The 20,212-nt window shown below is 35.3% G+C and overlaps 1 long non-coding RNA gene across 1 annotated transcript; it reads left to right on the forward strand.

The window, feature by feature from the left end:
• The first annotated feature begins 12,763 nt into the window (after positions 1–12,763).
• On the forward strand, positions 12,764–18,180 carry LOC145276602 (uncharacterized). Its single transcript, XR_013867962.1, has 2 exons — positions 12,764–13,020; positions 17,919–18,180. It is a non-coding gene; the product is annotated as an uncharacterized LOC145276602 (long non-coding RNA).
• The last annotated feature ends 2,032 nt before the right edge of the window (positions 18,181–20,212 follow it).

The following is a 20,212-nucleotide window of genomic DNA, read 5'->3' on the forward strand; positions in this document are numbered from 1 at the left end:
AACCCATTCTTAATATGGGGAGCGGAGAGTGTTTTCTGTACTTTCACCTAACAAGTATTAAATAAAATGGTACCAGTGCACTTACTGATCCGCGCTGAAATATTAACGTTATTATTTAGACAACCTTGTTAGTAATGTAGAGAGTGATCCGTGCTAAAATAATAACGTTATTATTTAAAAAGCCATTTTTAACATGGGGAGGGGGGTGTTTTGTACCTATTCTTTACTTTAACCTTACAATTGAATAAAAAAAACATATCATAAAACTTTAATTAAACGTGTAAATACGATTTAAAAAAATAGCGCGGATCACTCGCTGCATTAGCACCAAATATTTTATGTACAAACCCAGTTTCGTTTCGCTTATAACGTATGGCTAAGTTCGAGGTTTCATAACATGCATCTGGGCTTTGTTTACATGTTACAGCATATATATATATATATATATATATATATATATATATATATATATATATATATATATATATATATATATATACATATCTAGCAGATCGCGTATGTTTCTAGGATAGTTATTTAAAGGTTATGAGGGGTTTTTGAAGCATGAAAAACGATGTTACTTTTCGTATTTAATATTTTTATTGTTATTTTTTGTATTTCAAGCGGACCTCCGCTCTTCGTCACAAAATATCACACACACACACACACACACATACACACACACATATATATATAAATAGTCTTTATTGTTTACATATGTGCATGCATGTTTCAGTGAAATATCAATTCAAAAAGGGACGATATATATATTAGAGTGCTCAAAACGAAAATCAATGAAATTAGCTGGTACTCAACCGGATATGTTCTTTCTTTTTGGCTGTTGGATCTTCAAGCAGGAAAAACGTGTCATGGTGCTGTCCCCAATGAGAAGAGGGGGCAGCACGCACAGTGTTGCTGACTGCGATGGGTTGAGCTGCTTGTCCTATCTGTCTGTCTGTCTCTCTGTCTTTCTCTCTGTCTGCCTGTCTCTCTCTCTCTTTCTCTCTCTTCCTGGCGAACGCATATACGCATCTGAATTCTATAAAACGCTGACACGCGGGTGATTTTTAGGCAAATAATTTTCTGTTTTATTACAATGTTCTCTACATTTATACGGGATTTATTATATTACGCAATAAACAGGAAAACATTAGATGGTGGTGTAGTATTTGTTTTTCTCTCGCACAGGACGAAGAATTTCTTCAATAGAGTGGAATAAATCTTTGTGTGGTGTTATCTTTCGAAAGAAACAGGTATATGAATTCGTCTCAGTAGTTACTCTCATATTAAATGTTTATTGAACTCTTAAATGTTTTACAGACTCTGTCTATTATATAGATTGTTGCTATTATATATACTCCTCTTCTTCACCAAATAACATTTGTCTAACTCTCCATCGATAGAATAGTGTGCTCTCTCATCGTTTGAAGTACATTATGTACAAGTAGTTGGTAACTCTCCAGAATGACATGTCTATATTTTCACGCCATCGTTTCAGTCCAGCTCAAACAACACATTTTACACCGTAAAACTTATATACATTCTGTCTGTCAGTTGATAAACACCAACATTTATGTATCCATCATTTGATACACGCTAGCCAATCATTCAAGTCGTATATACAGGGTGTCCCAGAAGTCGCGCACCATGTAGATTTATATAAAAACAAATATGAATATCAATGAATATCAATTTTATTAATCATTTCTGTGTTTTAAGAATACGATGTACTGATGATTTGCAATCGTAAGCTCCTGGCTTATTCTCCTTACTGATTTCACGGGGCTTCTAGCAACATTCGCCAAAACCATAGTTCATGTTTCCTAATCAGTTACACTCTTTCGTCGACCACATCTCTCGCGGTCAGCAACTGAACCTGTTTCTTGGAAACGTTTGGTCAAACGGCAGACGGTTGTATGGCTCAATTGTTTTTCTCGCTCGGGATGAGTGCGGTTGAATTATTTAGCTACCGAGCAGTATATAGCCCCATCTCTTCCAAACAAAAAAATCAATTTAACTCTTTCTTGCCTTGTTAATTTCTCGCCCATATCGAATCAAAATCTGAAACAAAAAAAATATAAATATAAATATATGGTGCGTGACTTCTGGACGGAATAAAATCTGAAACAAAAAAAAATATAAATATAAATATATAGTGCGCGACTTCTGGGACAGCCTATATATATATATATATATATATATATATATATATATATATATATATATATATATATATATATTGGGTTGAGCACCTTGTAAATATATCTTCACCCGACGTGTATTTAAAGCGATTAAGCGAAGCCCACTATTAATTTGCAATGTGTATTTTCTTTATTTTTTGCTTTTCGTTTTTCAGCGCATTATTTTTTTCCCCTTATTGTTCGCAGTATTCGGTTGAATTCACTCATTGAATTTACTTGATCTTTAATTATATCGCAGATGCAATATTCACTACGTCGGTTTTTTATTCCCTGCTCATAACTGTCCTCCAGTTTATTCACTAGAGCTTCTTGTAAGCGATTGTTCACCGATAATAGAAATTATGTTTTCTGGAATCTTGAGAACAACGGGGCCTACATGTTTCCCGTGCCATGCCTCTGGTTAGATTATAGTAACAAATCAGTTCTTTTTATCGCCGCAGCATATTTTCATTAATTCCTCGGTGACAGCGATTGTCGGCCTGTACGGACGCAACAAACTTCAACCACTCTAAAATTCATCTGGTCAGAAGCTAAGAAAAACAGAAGTCTTACCGCGGGTGTACAGCGAGTGAGTTCAGGCCGAGAAAAGGAAAACAAAGATGGCCGCCAGCATTTTATTACATGCGTTCTCGCAAAATCTCGTGTGCGGGTGAAACTGGAAACTACAAAAACGAGCTTCATTTTTCGGTGCTGGAGGGATTCCACATCTGGCAGGAGAGTAGGTGCAACGGGAGTGGAGATCGTATTTTCTCGGATTTATGCCCTTTTGTGTGTTTGAGGTGACACCCCCCCCCCTCGGGAGCGCACTGCATTTTAAGGACCGTGCCCCCTTTTAACAATGTTAATTATTGAATAATTAGGATGACAGCAAACTTACTGGGACATGAAAGATTATTTGAATTTGTACAGTTTTGGGGGCTTTCTGTTCGTGTTATACTATCATGACACATATCATGGACTATTATAGCACACAAAAAAAGTATTTTCAAGCCTTTTCTCGGCCTGAACTCACTCGCTGCACACCCACGGTAAGACTTCTGTTTTTCTTAGCTTCTGGCCACAATTCAATTCATCACAAGAGACTTCGACATTCTTACTGATATGTATCCCCAATGTTTATCTCGTTTTCGTTTTTTTGTGTTGTTCAAACCAATCTTTTCAAGGAGAATATCAGTATATCGTATTTCTGACAGATGTTGTTATTTGATTCGTGAAATATATATATTTTTTTGTATTTTATTTTCTAACTGGAAATATATGCAGCATATAAACGAGTAAGATTGATTTGCACACAACATTTTTTCCTTACATTCAAAGTGTTTTCACAGCGCAGTGATTGCATGGTGTCAATCCTACAATTATTTATATTACGCAACATCTCTGAAATCTTCCATGTTTTTCAAATAACCCCCATGGATTCGCCTAGACCTTCTACCTATTTAATCTACATTTTCTAATTTACTAGGATAGATTAAATTTACCATTTTTGTGGTATTTTGCTTTTGATAACTATCATCAAGTCCGGTATTGTAGCTTGGTTGTGTTTGTCTGTTCACACTTGTATGTTCTATCCTCGTTTTTAATACTACGTCCATTTCGTATGGTTATTCGTTCGCTGAATGATTGTAGTACAAAAAGTGCGCACAGTTTTCATTTGAATGGATTTATCACATCGGCATGTCTCTTTTTGTACTGCTTTCTACTAGTTTGATGTTTTTCTTAATATTGATGCTTCCCGTTTGGTTTTTTTTTTGGTGTTTATATTTACAGTTCTTCTGAATCTTGGCTTTTAACTAATTTATCCCAATCGTATAGATTAGTGTTATTGACTGAGTAAACACGGTAGCATTTCAAAAGTTAATGTTGATCAACGGTGGAGTTAAATGAAAATTAAATCTTTATAATGGTGCTATAATAGTCCATGATATGTGTCATGATAGTATAACACGAACAGAAAGCCCCCAAAACTGTACAAATTCAAATAAACTTTCATGTCCCAGTAAGTTTGCTGTCATCCTAATTATTCAATAATTATCATTGTTAAAAGTTTATTAGTTATTATCGATCTACCTGCCTATCTATCTATTTATCTACGATATTCTTAAAATAGTTTTATTGGGAGTTATTTATTGTCTATGGAATTAAGTGTAACAATTGATTTTAGCTGATATGTTTATATAAATTAGCTAGGTTAAATATAAACAAAATAACCTTGGGCAGGCAGACGTGGAAAAGTCACACGTAAGGGATACGTGTGTTTTTGAATGATGACGTAACGGAAATGAGGTCAGACGTCGGGAGGTTGAGAGTCGACAGTTTGAGTTTGATTAACAACTGAAATAAATTTATATTATAAAAATATAGTGTTGTTCTTGTGGTTTCACAAAAGAAAGAACTAATGTCTCTATTGGATGGTGCTGGTCGTTTCATGGTTGCGTCACGGAGCTCAGCAAGTGAATATACAAGAATTCCTCAAGAAAAAAAGCATATATTATTATTCTTATATATGAACTGTAAAATATGCCCGTGTGATAACTCTCTAATACAACATGACTCAGTTTACACGTCAATATCATACCCACGGTGAAAAAATAATACATTAAGATTAATACGTTTTAATACAAATCTTAAACGAACAATATGTCCACCCACTATATAAACATGACACGTTTTAATATCTCCCACCTGACTATACAACAGAATGATCTATATTATTCAAATTTTTTCAGACAATTATCTTTATCATTATCCTAAATTGTCATGTTACTCTTTTGTTTTCGCAGCAAAGTGTGCAGGGAATTCGTTCAATCCATTGTTTTTCCGGTGTTGTTCTGGTATTATACGATCAGCATATGGGCTGATTGATCCCGGCTGTTGCGGGATACAAATATACAGCACTTTATTTTGGACATGCAAAAATGGAAAAATCAAGCCCAAATCATTGAAGATTGAGTGATTTCCAGTAAAAAAAACAACAGCAACAAAAACCCATGAAAGAACTGACATTTATTGTACACAATAAAATATAACTGCATTTCCAAGTGATCTTTTTGTAGTGTCATTACACACTTCTTTCCATGTAGTTAACTTTCATTTTTCATATTACTAATATATATATATATATATATATATATATATTTATATATATATATATATATATATATATATATATAGAGAGAGAGAGAGAGAGGGGGATGGAACGTGCTGGTTTATACGTGTTAGCTAATGAAAAGATTTTCACTCGACATAACCAGTATACCACTGCCATTTATATTGATAAACAATATTACTATTTTGGATGTAGGGCAAACTATCTTTGCGAAAAGAAGGAAAAGCAGGTCTTATAGTGTATACCAAACACAAGGAAACAGAATAGAAGCAATTAGAAACACTTCTAACAATCTGTTTAGATAATTTTGCACTCTTGTCCCCTATCCACCGTAGTATTAAATAAACAGGGCACTTCGCAGGTCCAAACATTTTAGGAGATTTAAAATGATCAAACTTCTTGTCAACGCAATCATCAATAAGTTACAATGAATGACCATTATTGATAAATATTTCCCGGATCTTATCTGTGTCTAATCTGTTAGGTGAATATATCATGAGATCTCTACGTACCAGTGTATTTATTAGGCCGACTTTGCGTGGTTTAGGTACAAGAAAACGACCGAGACGATACGTATTCGTACAGACGCGCTTTATGGCGATCGTTTGACTTCTCGTTTTTTTAAAGAAATATTTACTGAACTCGTTCCAATGTGCACCAAATCAGTGGAGTTAATCTTCGCTGATATTATGTACTATCAGGTCGACGGGGGTTCAATGGGGAGTCCGTTTGCCCTAACTGATATTTTTGTCGGTTACTACGAATCAGTTCTGTTTAATTCTAGAACAATACCCTCCACATATTTCAAACATGTTGACTACACTTTGGCCATGTTTCCATCGCAAAGTGAAGTGTTAGCATTTTTCAATAGGTTGAATTCTTTACATGGGGCCCTGAAGTTCACTATGGAAAGTGAGAAGGACAATTATATATATATATATTTTTCTCCGTCTTGTTCACAGAAGTAAGTACTGATCGCATATTACTATTTTGATTAGAAAAATAACTTGAACATCTTACATATATAGAAATAGTATGCCACTCCCAGTCGCATATTTCTGCTAGTATATACAGAGAACGAACATATACTACACTGCTCTCCTATGTAGAAGGAAATTCTTTCGAGGATGGTATCATAGCAACTGAACAGACACAGAATTTCTTCCTTGCCACAAAATAGGATAGGTTATGCACAGGATACTGGTATCCTGACAACAGAATGCATACTAATATATATATTGTGTGATATATATTGTTTAATTTCTTCAATCATATATATCTGGTGTTGAATACTTTATATTCTACACGGTGGAACGATAAATTTGTTGGTCTAAGGGAAACAACACTGCAGCTTTGTTTTAATAATTAGAAAAAATCATTTCAGGTAACTTGATTATGTAGTATAGCTAACATCTATTCAATGTAGCCATCTTCAACCTCAATCACCGTCTCGATACGGATCCAGAACTGGGAAAATGCCTTTTCCACAAGCGTCGGAGGGAGCTTGGCGAATACTCGGCGGACGGCGGAGATCAGGCCGGCTTTAGTGTTGTGGGATTTCGTGTTGGTGATGTTCTCGGCATAAACGAAGTAGTCCAGCGGGTTAAGGTCGGGACAAGAGCGGCCAATGAAAGAAGCGTACAACGTCGCAGCACTCCTGAAGACAAGCCTGAGACTCTTTGGACTTGTAGGTCGGCGACGAGTCTTGCTGCCACATCAGAGTCTGCCAGCGGCTACCTGATTGCACCAGCGGATCATCACAATCTTCAACACATCCAGATACACTTTGGAGTTGACTTTCAAGCCGACTCCAAAGATCTGTAGTGGCATGATGTTGCCCTCACTGTAAACCACACCAAAGACCATAACCTTCACCGGAAAGTTGTTTTCATCAACCTGGGTACGTCCCTGTTATCTGTAGGAATGCAGCGATGCATTTTGAGGGCAATGCCAATGGCCATGTTGTCATAACTTTGATCGGTAGAGAGCATGAGTTGTATAGCAGCGCATCTACGATTTCGCTCCTTGAATATTGTGTCACTTTCAGATATGATAGAACGCGTCTCTTAGAATTTGTACACAACTGACGAACTGCTTGATAGTCAGCAAAAAAATAAAGAAAACCGATTACTATCAAACTGAAATGAAACCATGACGTCTTGTTTAAGGTGACAATTTGATCGTTCCACACTGTATTTTAAGAAGCTAAATTAAATTTAATATAGCTCACATTTTGTCACCTTATGTCTAACTGATAATGATTCGTTGTATGGGGAAGATTCACATTTTAACTATATGAACTTATAAAAATCCCTAACTTTCTAAAGATACACACACCCACGCAACGAAATTAAAGACTGTAAATTATAATTTACAAGAATTATTTCAATCATTTGGATTTTTAATTTGGACGGGTTTGTCAACATTACAGATCTGACTGCTACTTATGGGAATGTTAAATCTTATGGCCATTTCGTCTTTTTGAACAACCAAACCACTGCATATAATTTCATTTGCATTTTTATTTATTCATTTTATTTTTTAGTCATTTTTATTTCTTTTCTCAATTTCATGAACTTTTTGCACAAACTTATTTTGCATATATCATTTGTTTCCCTATTAGTTTGGGACAAAAATAATGTCGTGTTTTTGACGTTCAACGTCAAAAGATCCTAACTCCTTTTATAATAAACTTTATTCATCGAAATAAGAAGCATTAGAATCGACACAATTTTGCTAACGAGGAACAAGTTCATTTATCTCATTAGCATAGAAAGTCGTAGTTGTAGAAGCGATGAAGTCATTGCAGGCCGATAGGGCATCATCTCGGTTTTTGAAGACATTTTTCTCGCAGAAGTTGTTGAGATGCTTGAAAAAGTGATAATCAGTAGGCGAGAGGTCCAGTGAATATGGCGGATGAGGCAGAGTCTCCTAGCCCAACTCGTTCAGTTTCTACAGGGTCAGTTGAGCAATATGCAGGCGAACGTTGTCATGGAGGAGAATTAGTCTTTTCATATTGACCAATCTCGGGAACATACGTAGGCGCTTCTGGTGCATTTCGTCTATTTGTCGGTAGTACTTCTCCGCCGTAATCGTTTCGCCCAGATTCAAGAAGCTGTGATGGATGAGACCGGCTGCAGACTATCAAACAGTCACCATAAACCTTTGGTACAATTTCGGCTTCTTGAACCACCGTTGTGCCACAAGTTTGTTAGTGGTTCCTTGACCAAACGCATCATTGATATCACAAGCTGTCTCGGCAGCTGTTCAGCCTAGTTTGAACTGGAATAAGAAAACCATGCGGGTTTAAATTTTGTCCATGCTGTCGAAAAGCCTGCAAAAATATATGAAGAGATTGAGAACGTTAACGAATGACACAATTCGATAGAGCGAAAAACATGCTTCAAAATGATATGTAACATGGTTATATATAAATCAACGAATTAATTCAGAAACCATATATAAAAGTAACATATGTGAGAAAACGATATTGTTTTTGCACCAACCTTACATATATATATATATGTATATATATATATATATATATATATATATATATATATATATAATGAATGAATAAAGAAGTCTACATTCCAAGTTCATGATTTTGACCATCTTAAATTTTATTCCTTTAATTCAGTTGACATTTATAATTCTTGATAGTATCTGTTTCATAGCAAAAAAGAATCACTTAATAACATTATAAATCAGGGAATCTATTATGCCCTTAACTCATCAGATGAAATACCAACAATCACTCCATGAAAAGGAAATAGTGCGTTTTGACATATTTAAAAACTCGAAAATTGGAAGAGGAGCTGTAAATACCTTATAATATGGTTACATTACGCCATTGATTCTGTGCTACGAAACAGATACTGTCAATAATTGTAAATATCAACGGAAATAAAGGAATAAATTGTAAGATGTCAGCATCACGAACATTGAAATTTAAACTCTTGTGATTCATGCATTATATTGCTCTGTAATTACATTGAGCTTCTTAAATAAGGATTAGTATATATTAGAAGGAAATCAAGTATATTTCCACAGAAATATATATATATATATATATATATATATATATATATATATATATATATATATATATATAGAGAGAGAGAGAGAGAGAGAGAGAGAGAGAGATAAATAGATCAGGCAGACCATAAAGTTCTTGCGGTTTTTAACTTTTAAATTCAGCCTAAACAAAAATTACTGTTGGAAATTAGCAACATCAGAATCAACTCACTTTTGCCAACGTAAAACAAATGTGTTTATACCAGTGACGAAAGAATCTTGTGTTTTGGTTGCGATGAAGTTTCTGAAAACGTTTTTTTTTATATCCCTTAGTATTTTATGAAGCACTTTTTACGCAGGAAGTTGTCAAGATGCTTGTAAAGTGGTAGTCGGCAGTTGGGATATTTAGAGAGCATAGCAGATGAGACAGAGTTTATTTGCTCAATTCATTCAACTTTTGTATAATCGGTTTATCAACGTGCGGCCAAGCATTGTCATGAAGGAAAAGTGGACCTTTTATTAGGTTGGTGCAAAAATAATATCGTTTTTTGACGAATTGAACGTCAAAAACGACATTATTTGTGCGCTAATCTATAGCACTAACTAATGCTGTGTGTGGTTGTATACATTTCTGATAGATTCCATCAAGTTATTGACAATATTTCTCTGCCGTAATTTGTTCGATTCCCTAAAAAACAAAACAAACAACTGTAATGGATGAGATCGGTTGTAGATCATCAAATAGTAAGCATAACGTTCTTTTGTTGCTACTCTAGTTTTGGGAAGTATCGTGGAGCTTCGTTAGCGTCCAACCAGTGAAATGAGCGTCGCCGATCGTCGTAAAGTACCCACTTTTCATCGAAAGTCACAACGCGATTGAGAAACGGGTCGTTTTTGTTGCCTAAAAAAATTAAAGATGACAATTCATAACAGCGTTTTATTGGTTGTCGCTCGATTCGTGAGCCACCCCTTTATCACGTTTTTTTTTTTTTTGTCTTTCCAATCTCTCTCAAGTGGTTGGAAATCGTCGTATACGTTACGTAAAATTCAGAAGTTCTCAAACAGTTGTACGTGAATTGGCTTTGAATAAGGCTCCTAATTGGTCGTTGTCAACATACGATAGTCGACCACAACGCTTATTATTTTCAGGACTCGTCGCCACCACGGATTTTTTAAAGCACAACTGTGCTTTGTGTTCAATCATCATCATCATCATCATCATCATCATCATCATCATCATCATCATCATCATCATCATCATCACCACCACCATCACCATCATGCAGTCCGTCAGCTTTGACCATGACTAGTCAGGGCCTCGTTGCTCTATCCTTCTGTACAGGACTTTCCGTCTTAGCTCCTAACTTTCTTGCGCAGTTCAGGTGTAGTATATGTTGCGCATCAGATAAACACCCTCTGAACCTCCAATGCTAATTTCCAGTGGAGCGAACCAGCGATGACTGGCAGCAGAGAAGGCCGCAGCTTCTGGCCGAAAGTAATTTCAGTGAGGTAGACAGTCGCCCTACCGTGTTCGCTACTACGCCTTTTCTTTCTGGGTGAGGTTCCAAAGCCTTTTAAGGAAAACTACAAGGCAGCATTTTTTTTCTCTCGCACATGACGAAGATTTTCTCCAATAGAGTGGAATAAATCTTTGTGTGGTGTTATCTTTCGAAAGAAACAGGTATATGAATTCCTCCCAGTTGTTACTCTCATATAAAACTCTTAAATGTTTTACAAACTCTGTCTATTATATAGATTGTTGCTATTATATATACTCCTCTTCTTCACCAAATAACATTTGTCTAACTCTCCATCGATAAAATATTGTGCTCTCTCATCGTTTGAAGTACATGTTGTACAAGTAGTTGGTAACTCTCCAGAATGACATGTCTATATTTTCACGCCATCGTTTCAGTCCAGCTCAAACAACACATTTTACACCGTAAAACTTATATACATTCTGTCTGTCAGTTGATAAACACCAACATTTATGTATCCATCATTTAATACACGCTAGCCAATCATTCAAGTCGTATATACAGGGTGTCCCAGAAGTCGCGCACCATGTAGATTTATATAAAAACAAATATGAATATCAACGAATATCAATTTTATTAATCATTTCTGTGTTTTAAGAATACGATGTACTGATGATTTGCTAATCGTAAGCTCCTGGCTTATTCTCCTTACTGATTTCACGGGGCTTCTAGCAACATTCGCCCAAATCATAGTTCATGTTTCCTAATCAGTTACACTCTTTCGTCGACCACATCTCTCGCGGTCAGCAACTGAACCTGTTTCTTGGAAACGTTTGATCAAACGGCAGACGGTTGTATGGCTCAATGGTTTTTCTCGCTCGGGATGAGCGCGGTTGAATTCTTTAGCTACCGAGCGGTATGTAGCCCCATCTCTTCCAAACATAAAAATCAATTTAACTCTTTCTTGCATTGTAAATTTCTCGCCCATATCGAATCAAAATCTGAAACAAAAAAAATATAAATATAAATATAAATAGATGGTGCGCGACTTCTGGGCCGAATAAAATCTGAAACAAAAAAAATATAAATATAAATATATGGTGCGCGACTTCTGGGACAACCTATGTATATATATATATATATATATATATATATATATATATATATATATATATATATATATATATACATATATCTTCACCCGACGTGTATTTAAAGCGATTAAGCGAAGCCCACTATTAATTTGTTTGTAAACAAGGTGATGGTTCGAGCACTTTGCGACGGGAGGGTGTGGATTTAATACACACTCTAGGAGAAATATTTACGGCACTGATTCGTAGCCGAATGGTGAGAGCTGCCGACTGTCGACGGTTGTAGGTTCAATCCCCGGCTCGGGAAAGGTGTTTGTCTAGCCGCACTGATAAGTTGTGATACAACGAAACGGTACTGTATGTGGATGACTATATATATATATATATATATGTATATATATATATATATATATATATATATATATATATATATATATTTGTATATACTTTGCCACCAAGTCATTATTCAAGCACGTCTGATTGAACACGACAGAGTTATTCATTGTTGTAGATTTTTGAGTAGAATATAGCTGAACAACAACTTTTGGGCGCCATTTAATACAACATGCCAACTGAAAAAAAGACTGGTGTATGTGTATAGTGTTGATCTCTCTCACTCTCACAACGGGTTGATCTCTGTACTATATATTATATTTAATATAACAATGGATAAAGAATTTTCTCTACAATAATAAATATTCAATCTCTATGAATGAAAATATCATGTTTAAGCGGATCTTATGACCGGGCATTGCTTCGTGGAATGCTAGTATAAATATATATTAGATCACAAATAGAAATCAGCAACAAGATTCAAATGATCAACAATAAAAAATAAACAACATATTAAATAATTATATTCTTATTGTTATTATTTCTTTCTGCAGGTGTCCTTTATTTTATTATCTATTTAAATCCTCGTAATTCTAATAATTTCAGTGACATCATTTTTCCTGTAATTAAATGTCTATATATAAGAAGCGATTTTTTCGAACCATTCCTCATGCCCTTTTGAAGCTGAGAAATCTCACTACAGATATTGGAAATGCAAAACATGATGAAAGTCGCCATCCTTCTCTGCGCCCTCTTATCTTTAAGCCCGACCGATGTGTCTGCAAAATATGGTAACTAAAGTATACGATTTTATTCCACATTATTTGTTTGTTCTTGATTATTAAGTTATATTGTAACCATTTCTTTCGTTTGAGTACAACAGTTAAATAAACATTTTTAAAGCTCAAATGACTGGATTCTCTGTTGGAGCAAAATGTTTTCCCAGTATTTTAGTACTTTGTTATTATTGCAACTTCCATGCTAAATCATACCGTTGTACAGTGATGTGGGGGCTTTGCTGTTGACTATTAACTTCCCTAATATTTAAATATTGTCAGTTGTTTTTCTTTTAAGGATAGGAGATGTTTTTCCTTACGCAGTTTTATCATACACGGACGACATTTTTTTTCGATCGACATTGATTCAGTTTTGTAGCTATGCAATTTGTCTATATTTTTAAAGCGCTGTCTTTTTTAAATGTTTTTACATGGAGGTCACCACTTATCAAGGCCCGGAAGCCATTTGGGGATAATGGTTATTGCGTGCGCAGTAATCAATGGGATAGTGTCGTAGTAATCGTTAGTATTAGAGATTTGATAAAGTCTCTTACTTAAGCAGGCGGTTCGTCAGCAATTTGTTTATGTTGGACTGGACTTGAAGACATCCAAGTTGTAGTCAGGTGGGAAACAGGCAAGTGGTAGAGAGGCGTGCAGTTCTAAGAAAGAAGCTTTGTTCTTTGATTCTACGTTTGGATTAAGGCACAGATAAAGAGTGGGGAAAATTATTGACAGTGGTTTCAGCTAGACGAGTGTTTATCGTGAAAGATTGACGAAGACGGGGGTGCAGATATTGGAGCTCAGATGAGCACTTGCGATGGAAATTATGATAATATAAAGAAAGGCTCGCAACGTTTATTCTGTGGGAGAGAGGTTGCAGGGAAGAGAAAAAGACAAACCCCACTAAGCCACGAAGTCTATTTTGTACTCTGTTAAGGCAGGATAGGTTTTTATACAGCTCCTGCTTAGATGTTGCAGCAGTACTTAGTCCATATGTATTTTTCCAAATGTACTGCATTTTCACTTACGTATATTTTATATTTTTTCTGCGTTTATTTGCTGACTTTACTGTTTACGTAACTTACCGTATTGTTTTCTTATATACACGTAGTCTTAATTTTCTTTCCCCTGTGTTTTGGTAGCCATAGTTGAATGTAGTTGTTTCTGATGCCGTGATATTTTTAGGTTGTCAGCAGTGATTTTATTTTCTGTTTTTCTTTTGCACCTTTTCGTGATCATCTGCGTTATAACATTGTGAGACAATCAAAGGATATTATAGGTTAAGAACATGGGCGAACGCGTCTCAAATACAAAGCCCCCTTAATAATAATAATAATAATAATAATAATAATAATAATAATAATAATAATAATAATAATAATAACTAGCAGAACCCATGAAACGTCCACGGTAGTTGGAAACCATTTAAACTCATTATAAATAAAATGAATAAAAATAAAATAAAACAAATAACGAAGAATTTGAAGCAATTTTGAGCAAATTCTTGTTTAAACTTTCAAAGCTAAAAAGAATTGAAATTTTGATATTAAAAATATAGATTTATTGCGATGAAAAATTCAGCAAACAACATTTTCTTTTTCTGAATATTTTTTTAATATAAATGATAAAGTAACAGATGTCAATTTACTTGCATTTTTTCTTATTTAAAAAGAAACTATAACACAAAAACTCATCTCAACATGACTCTTTAATTATGAAATAAAATAGCCAATTTGAAACCGCCATGTTTTTGTTTGAAAATTATTTGGGCAGGAAATGATTTTAGTTATTTTAAACTGATAAAGATGTAATTCGTTTCTCATTAATTAGAGCTTGCACATGTGAAGCTTTTTTTTTGTGTGTGACACTTTGACTAGGGACAAGTAAATTAATATTTAGATAAAAATAAAACACTTACAAAGGAAACTTATTGGAGACATGATATGTCATAAAATAATTGTTGTTATAAAACTAGCAAAAAAGACAAAAGGAGAGATTACGGTGGATTGAAATAGTTTACAGATTAAGTGATGACTTTCGAGGTTACGCAAAAGTCCTGATAATGCTCGGTGCTCTTTAGTGTGAAATAAGCGATAGAAAACTAAATATTGCCATTGGTCCATTGTTTCAAGTTGAATTAGTTTGCGACTCCCAGACACCAAATAGACGGTGATACTGACGTTATATCCGTAATAATGCTTCAGGACAACTGAAATATCACAACGTGATCTGCCTGATATCTATGTAGTTTTATATTTCTCAATGTGTATTTTTTGCTTTTCGTTTCTCAGCGCATTATTTTTTTCCCCTTATTGTTCGCAGTATTCGGTTGAATTCACTCATTGAATTTACTTGATCTTTAATTATATCGCAGATGCAATATTCACTACGTCGGTTTTTTATTCCCTGCTCATAACTGTCCTCCAGTTTATTCACTAGAGCTTCTTGTAAGCGATTTTTCACCTATAATAGAAATTATGTTTTCTGGAATCTTGAGAACAACGGGGCCTACATGTTTCCCGCGCCATGCCTCTGGTTAGATTATAGTAACAAATCAGTTCTTTTTATCGCTGCAGCATATTTTCATAAATTCCTCGGTGACAGCGATTGTCGGCCTGTACGGACGCAACAAACTTCAACCACTCTAAAATTCATCTGGTCAGAAGCTAAGAAAAACAGAAGTTTTACCGCGGGTGTGCAGCGAATGAGTTCTGGCCGAGAAAAGGAAAACAAAGATGGCCGCCAGCATTTTATTATATGCGTTCTCGCAAAATCTCGTGTGCGCGTGAAGCTGGAAACTACAAAACGAGCTTCATTTTTCGGTGCTGGAGGGATTCCACATCTGGCAGGAGAGTAGGTGCGGGAGTGGAGATCGTATTTTCTCGGATTTATTCCCTTTTGCGTGTTTGAGGTGACGCCCCCCCCTCGGGAGCGCACTGCAGTTTAAGGACCGTGCCCCCTTTTAACAATGTTAATTATTGAATAATTAGGATGACAGCAAACTTACTGGGACATGAAAGATTATTTGAAGTTGTACAGTTTTGGGGGCTTTCTGTTCGTGTTATACTATCATGACACATATCATGGACTATTATAGCACACAAAAAAAGTATTTTCAAGCCTTTTCTCGGCCTGAACGCACTCGCTGCACACCCACGGTAAGACATCTGTTTTTCTTAGCTTCTGGCCACAATTCAATTCATCACAAGAGACTTCGACATTCTTACTGATATGTATCCCCAATGTTTATCTCGTTTTCGTTTTTTTGTGTTGTTCAAACCAATCTTTTCAAGGAGAATATCAGTATATCGTATTTCTGACAGATGTTGTTATTTGATTCGTGAAATATATATATTTTTTTGTATTTTATTTTCTAACTGGAAATATATGCAGCATATAAACGAGTAAGATTGATTTGCACACAACATTTTTTCCTTACATTCAAAGTGTTTTCACAGCGCAGTGATTGCATGGTGTCAATCCTACAATTATTTATATTACGCAACATCTCTGAAATCTTCCATGTTTTTCAACTAACCCCCATGGATTCGCCTAGACCTTCTACCTATTTAATCTACACTTTCTAATTTACTAGGATAGATTAAATTTACCATTTTTGTGGTATTTTGCTTTTGATAACTATCATCAAGTCCGGTATTGTAGCTTGGTTGTGTTTGTCTGTTCACACTTGTATGTTCTATCCTCGTTTTTAATACTACGTCCATTTCGTATGGTTATTCGTTCGCTGAATGATTGTAGTACAAAAAGTGCGCACAGTTTTCATTTGAATGGATTTATCACATCGGCATGTCTCTTTTTGTACTGCTTTCTACTAGTTTGATGTTTTTCTTAATATTGATGCTTCCCGTTTGGTTTTTTTTTTGGTGTTTATATTTACAGTTCTTCTGAATCTTGGCTTTTAACTAATTTATCCCAATCGTATAGATTAGTGTTATTGACTGAGTAAACACGGTAGCATTTCAAAAGTTAATGTTGATCAACGGTGGAGTTAAATGAAAATTAAATCTTTATAATGGTGCTATAATAGTCCATGATATGTGTCATGATAGTATAACACGAACAGAAAGCCCCCAAAACTGTACAAATTCAAATAAACTTTCATGTCCCAGTAAGTTTGCTGTCATCCTAATTATTCAATAATTATCATTGTTAAAAGTTTATTAGTTATTATCGATCTACCTGCCTATCTATCTATTTATCTACGATATTCTTAAAATAGTTTTATTGGGAGTTATTTATTGTCTATGGAATTAAGTGTAACAATTGATTTTAGCTGATATGTTTATATAAATTAGCTAGGTTAAATATAAACAAAATAACCTTGGGCAGGCAGACGTGGAAAAGTCACACGTAAGGGATACGTGTGTTTTTGAATGATGACGTAACGGAAATGAGGTCAGACGTCGGGAGGTTGAGAGTCGACAGTTTGAGTTTGATTAACAACTGAAATAAATTTATATTATAAAAATATAGTGTTGTTCTTGTGGTTTCACAAAAGAAAGAACTAATGTCTCTATTGGATGGTGCTGGTCGTTTCATGGTTGCGTCACGGAGCTCAGCAAGTGAATATACAAGAATTCCTCAAGAAAAAAAGCATATATTATTATTCTTATATATGAACTGTAAAATATGCCCGTGTGATAACTCTCTAATACAACATGACTCAGTTTACACGTCAATATCATACCCACGGTGAAAAAATAATACATTAAGATTAATACGTTTTAATACAAATCTTAAACGAACAATATGTCCACCCACTATATAAACATGACACGTTTTAATATCTCCCACCTGACTATACAACAGAATGATCTATATTATTCAAATTTTTTCAGACAATTATCTTTATCATTATCCTAAATTGTCATGTTACTCTTTTGTTTTCGCAGCAAAGTGTGCAGGGAATTCGGTCAATCCATTGTTTTTCCGGTGTTGTTCTGGTATTATACGATCAGCATATGGGCTGATTGATCCCGGCTGTTGCGGGATACAAATATACAGCACTTTATTTTGGACATGCAAAAATGGAAAAATCAAGCCCAAATCATTGAAGATTGAGTGATTTCCAGTAAAAAAAACAACAGCAACAAAAACCCATGAAAGAACTGACATTTATTGTACACAATAAAATATAACTGCATTTCCAAGTGATCTTTTTGTAGTGTCATTACACACTTCTTTCCATGTAGTTAACTTTCATTTTTCATATTACTAATATATATATATATATATATATATATATATATATATATATATATATATATATATATATATATATATAGAGAGAGAGAGAGAGAGAGAGAGAGAGAGAGAGAGAGGGGGATGGAACGTGCTGGTTTATACGTGTTAGCTAATGAAAAGATTTTCACTCGACATAACCAGTATACCACTGCCATTTATATTGATAAACAATATTACTATTTTGGATGTAGGGCAAACTATCTTTGCGAAAAGAAGGAAAAGCAGGTCTTATAGTGTATACCAAACACAAGGAAACAGAATAGAAGCAATTAGAAACACTTCTAACAATCTGTTTAGATAATTTTGCACTCTTGTCCCCTATCCACCGTAGTATTAAATAAACAGGGCACTTCGCAGGTCCAAACATTTTAGGAGATTTAAAATGATCAAACTTCTTGTCAACGCAATCATCAATAAGTTACAATGAATGACCATTATTGATAAATATTTCCCGGATCTTATCTGTGTCTAATCTGTTAGGTGAATATATCATGAGATCTCTACGTACCAGTGTATTTATTAGGCCGACTTTGCGTGGTTTAGGTACAAGAAAACGACCGAGACGATACGTATTCGTACAGACGCGCTTTATGGCGATCGTTTGACTTCTCGTTTTTTTAAAGAAATATTTACTGAACTCGTTCCAATGTGCACCAAATCAGTGGAGTTAATCTTCGCTGATATTATGTACTATCAGGTCGACGGGGGTTCAATGGGGAGTCCGTTTGCCCTAACTGATATTTTTGTCGGTTACTACGAATCAGTTCTGTTTAATTCTAGAACAATACCCTCCACATATTTCAAACATGTTGACTACACTTTGGCCATGTTTCCATCGCAAAGTGAAGTGTTAGCATTTTTCAATAGGTTGAATTCTTTGCATGGGGCCCTGAAGTTCACTATGGAAAGTGAGAAGGACAATTATATATATATATATTTTTCTCCGTCTTGTTCACAGAAGTAAGTACTGATCGCATATTACTATTTTGATTAGAAAAATAACTTGAACATCTTACATATATAGAAATAGTATGCCACTCCCAGTCGCATATTTCTGCTAGTATATACAGAGAACGAACATATACTACACTGCTCTCCTATGTAGAAGGAAATTCTTTCGAGGATGGTATCATAGCAACTGAACAGACACAGAATTTCTTCCTTGCCACAAAATAGGATAGGTTATGCACAGGATACTGGTATCCTGACAACAGAATGCATACTAATATATATATTGTGTGATATATATTGTTTAATTTCTTCAATCATATATATCTGGTGTTGAATACTTTATATTCTACACGGTGGAACGATAAATTTGTTGGTCTAAGGGAAACAACACTGCAGCTTTGTTTTAATAATTAGAAAAAATCATTTCAGGTAACTTGATTATGTAGTATAGCTAACATCTATTCAATGTAGCCATCTTCAACCTCAATCACCGTCTCGATACGGATCCAGAACTGGGAAAATGCCTTTTCCACAAGCGTGGGAGGGAGCTTGGCGAATACTCGGCGGACGGCGGAGATCAGGCCGGCTTTAGTGTTGTGGGATTTCGTGTTGGTGATGTTCTCGGCATAAACGAAGTAGTCCAGCGGGTTAAGGTCGGGACAAGAGCGGCCAATGAAAGAAGCGTACAACGTCGCAGCACTCCTGAAGACAAGTCTGAGACTCTTTGGACTTGTAGGTCGGCGACGAGTCTTGCTGCCACATCAGAGTCTGCCAGCGGCTACCTGATTGCACCAGCGGATCATCACAATCTTCAACACATCCAGATACACTTTGGAGTTGACTTTCAAGCCGACTCCAAAGATCTGTAGTGGCATGATGTTGCCCTCACTGTAAACCACACCAAAGACCATAACCTTCACCGGAAAGTTGTTTTCATCAACCTGGGTACGTCCCTGTTATCTGTAGGAATGCAGCGATGCATTTTGAGGGC

The sequence above is a fragment of the Euprymna scolopes genome, chromosome 1, assembly GCF_053919585.1.
Source record: "Euprymna scolopes isolate OS-2025 chromosome 1, ASM5391958v1, whole genome shotgun sequence".
Classification (NCBI taxonomy): domain Eukaryota; kingdom Metazoa; phylum Mollusca; class Cephalopoda; order Sepiida; family Sepiolidae; genus Euprymna; species Euprymna scolopes.